The 4178-nt window shown below is 55.0% G+C and overlaps 1 non-coding gene across 1 annotated transcript; it reads left to right on the plus strand.

The window, feature by feature from the left end:
• The first annotated feature begins 1143 nt into the window (after positions 1–1143).
• Positions 1144–1309, plus strand: LOC111734026. The gene has a single exon (XR_002778262.1). It is a non-coding gene; the product is annotated as a U1 spliceosomal RNA (small nuclear RNA).
• The last annotated feature ends 2869 nt before the right edge of the window (positions 1310–4178 follow it).

Raw genomic sequence — 4178 nt, forward strand, 5'->3', positions numbered from 1 at the left:
GGACTTTTGTTCACGGATCTTTTCCTACTGCTTAAAATAGTTCCTGGGAAAAAGTAGATGCTTAATAAATATTCGTTTAGTGGATTCTGATGTATTTTAGAAGCTGTGAATAAAGCCTTTGGGGCGCGTACTGATCAGTCACGAGAATAAAGCCTTTGGGGCGCGTACTGATCAGTCACGAGAATAAAGCCTTTGGGGTGCGTACTGATCAGTCACGAGAATAAAGCCTTTGGGGACGTACTGATCAGTCACAACAAGCCGTTTTCTCAGTGTCACGGTTTCCGAAATGCTTTCTCGTTGTGTCGCTTGGTCATTCATCCAGCCATTCCTTGTGTGGAGCCCTCGGGCTCCCCGCGTGGCACCCAGCCAGATAAAGGTGCTGTGGCTGTGTCCGTGGGGGCCTGTCCCACTCCGCCGGCCAGACCTTTCTCCTCATTCCTGCGTGTCACGCGCACCACAGTCGAGCCACAGTAGCTTTTGTCCTTTCAGACAACGTGGTTCCCTGGTCCACGCTTTTATTCAAGCTGCTCCTTCTGGAATCATCCTGTCTGTCAGTGCGCACACACTCTCTTCCCCTCGCCCGCTCTTCAGTAGCAAGACTCCAGGTTGATTTAGTTCTTACTCATTTTTCATTCTACCTCTCTCCTCCGCATCCCCTTAAAAAAAAAATGGATCATACCATCCCCGTCCTCTCACAGCTGGCTCTTTTCTTTTTAACACCTTTGTTGGGATACAGTTCACTCATACAGCTGTTTCCTTAAGTTCTTTCCAGTTCTTACCTGCTCTTACGTGTGCAGTATCGAGTGTGCTTCTGCCCCTGCTCTCTGCAGAACTAACAAGACAGCTGTGTGCAGGGGCCCAGGCAAGCCCCTCCCACAGGACTGAAAAATGACCAGGACAGAGCCAGAGGGTCCCCATGAGATGACACTGTTTACAGCGGAAGGTTCATTGCCGCCAGCTGCCCGCAGCCAGCAGCGGTCCAGAGCGGGTGGCAAGGACTGGTGGCCGGCTTCTGTTTCTGTCTGCTCACGTAGCTGGGCCTTTTTGAGAGGCCCTCTCACGGTGGATAAGTCCAGATGTCAGAGCGAAATTTCTCCAGAGCCGTTGCGTTTGAAGAGCGATGTAGGTAAAGGAGGGCATGGCACACTTACCTGGCAGGGGAGACAGCACGATCACGAAGGTGGTTTTCCCGGGGCGAGGCTTGCCCACTGCACTCCGCACGTGCTGACCCCTGCGAGTTCCCCAAACGTGGGAACTCGACTGCATAATTTGTAGTAGTGGGGGACTGCGTTCGCGCATGAAGACCTAGTGTTTGAAGAAAAACCACAGAGACGAAGGGCCCGGGGAATGGCGCGGTGTCGACTGGGCCAAGGCGCTGTGGCTGTCCCGTTCGGGAAGCAGCGGTTTACCCAACCTTCTCACGCCACAGCTGGTTCTTCTCTGGCAAAAGCTTGAGTGGAAAGCAGCAGACAAGTGGCCGTATTAAGTTACGATTTTTCTGAGTTAAAGTTTGGAACAGGTTACGTTAGAGAGTAACAAAAACCTAGAACGTTTTATCATGTATCTGTCTTGGCTAGTGTAACCCCACGCGCAAGAAGCTAGCGTAGGTGGCCCCCTAGGGGAAGTACCTAGAGATGGCCCCGCTGACAAGGCCCTGGCGCTTTCTCAGCCGGTAGCCCGGTGCTTACGTTTTTCCTCGTTTTTCCTCGCCTCATTATCTGAGAAAGGTGAGACGCCATACCTGACCTGTCCCCAGAAACCCAACCCCAGTGCCCTAAAAAGACCCAGCCCTCAGACATGGCGCCGGGCTCGAGTTCACGGAGTTGTGTGTCGCGGCTCAGCCCTAAAGTGGGGGTCGAGCTGCTCACCTTGCAGGGGGGCCGGGTGGCAGTGACGCAGCTCGTGCAGACCCTTGGCCTGCGGTTGCGGCCGCTCGGACGCTGTGCCAAATTCCGGACCGGATGCGCTAAACCGTGGGTTGTGGTTCCTTGCCCCGCACGGACCTCGCTGTGTATCTGTCTTACTAAAATGAGGGCAAACGGACTAAAAAGAGAACTAAAACTCTTCGTTGAAAATTCCACCTACTATAGAAAAAGCGATGAATCTTTCAGAGGATTTTGTCCCATTTTCTCTAAAAGCACTAGGGTACGACATGCAGTGGGCGCTTCCAAGTGTGTCCTCATCCCACACGTTTGCCAGTCCCTGCCCTGTGATCGATGATGGGCCTTGGGATGCAGGCCGGGGAAGCAGACAGCACCTTAAGGTCTGGCCTGGCAGGTGCCTGTCACCTTCTCTGCCTGAGGCAGGGGTTTCACTTGAGTTGACCTTTCGTGTTTTCCGTGAATAAGGAAGTTCTTAAACTGAGTGTCACTGAAGAAAAGTAGCCTCGCATGTTACTGTGCAGCCACCAGGATGTTCCAAACGCCCTCCCTCCCTTCCAGTCTCTGCCGGGCAGGGAGTCAGGGGAAACGCTGGTTTATCTTGGGGATCAGTGCCGCTCGCTCCCCGGGGGTGGTGAGACTGGGGGCGTTTAGTGTTTGCAGGTAAAATTCCCCTGCCCCGCCCCCAACCCACCAGGTCCAGGGGCCCCTGCTGGGTGGCAGCCTCCGTGGAAGGCCTGCTCGTGGCTATATTTTGCCCTCTCAAGAGAGACTGTCCTCTGGGCTGCGCGGGGCTCTTTTTGGGGCACTTAGTTGCTGGGTTTTCGTCCCTGGGTCACCTATCTGGGAGAACGTGTGTGTGACAAGCGTCGCTTCCTGGTGAATGATGTAGTTAGATTCTAAGATAATTTCGGTGATAGTTTGTTTACTTACTGTTAAATACAACATAAATAATGCTAAAGTAACTGATCAGAAAACAGCGCCACTCAGGAATGATGCCGGTAGCTGCTGTTTCGTGAGAACTTACAACGTGCTGGGCACAGACGCGCTCCTTGCTTCGTGGGGATTCTCTGATTTAATCCGGCCAGTGACTTTTTGCCTAAGTACGGCTCTTCCCAGTTAGCCGGTGAGGGGACAGCCTTGGAGAGCCCGGTGCCCCTGCCGGGCTCGTGCAGTGGCCCAGTCGCGTTTGGGCTGAACACCAGCCTCGCAGTCGTTTGCCTCTCGAGGAGGATGGGCCTCCGACTTCGTAACGGCGCGGTGATCTTGGGGGGCGCTTGATACCCAGCTCTCATTCTGTACCTTCGATCGTCCTTTCTCTTAAGTTGAGGATGTATGCACGTGGGACACGTCTAGGGACTCACAGGAGAATCAGCCGTGGGAACCGGCCATCTGACCCGAGCACGGCCCTGCTTCCGTTTGCACCTTCGTTGCCTTTCCGTGACTTGTACGTGTGACTCCCGCTGGCTCCGTCCTGCACATCGTTCTAGCTTGGATTTTTTTTTAAACTTAACTATATTTGTATTCACGTCGCGAGAGCCGCTTTAGAAAGGACGCGTAGGTGCGGAGGTCACTCGTTCGGCACAGGGTCTTTGCTTTGACAGAGGGGTCCCAAAGGGCAGCGCCGTGCAGACTCACTGACCCGCGGGTGCCTCCTGGAGGAGCGGGGCTGGGGCGCTTCACGGGATGGGGGGCGCGGGCCCGCCCTTGGGCAGGAAGATTGCTTCTAGGGGAGACACCGCGCAGAGGCGGGGACGGTAGGTCAGTAGCGACAACGCGGAGTGGACCAAATGAAAGGGAGCTGAGAAAGCCCTCGGCCGGCCGTAGAGAGGAAGCAACACGAAGGGCCGCGTGGCCGGCTCCAGAGTCGGGCCCCAAACTAGGTCGGAGCCAGGTCGGCGGGGCAGGCGGGACGAGGGCTTTGCTGGCTCCCTGCTGACCAGCGCGGCCTCCCGCCGTCTCCCCGCCTGGCTCCCCGCCTGGCTCCCCGCTCTTCCCTGACTCAGCCCGCACCTCACTTGTCCTTTGCGTCATTAGCACAGGCTTCCCGTTCCGTCCTCTGCCAGTCAGCGAAAACCCATGGGCGTTCACACTACGTTCTGGTTCCTGATCATTGGGCTGGCCGAAGAGCTCATGTTTGGAGAGCTTTATTGGGGAGGTTTCGGGCTTCCTGGAAGATTCGGCTTTCTCAAACAGTGATTCATAAGGAGGATTCGTGACCAACTCCCTGTGAAAGGATAGTGTTCTGTCATTGAATAAAAGATCACAGTTGTTAAAACAAATAAAACCCATTCAGCG

The sequence above is a fragment of the Pteropus vampyrus genome, unplaced genomic scaffold (assembly GCF_000151845.1).
Source record: "Pteropus vampyrus isolate Shadow unplaced genomic scaffold, Pvam_2.0 Scaffold725, whole genome shotgun sequence".
Classification (NCBI taxonomy): Eukaryota; Metazoa; Chordata; class Mammalia; order Chiroptera; family Pteropodidae; genus Pteropus; species Pteropus vampyrus.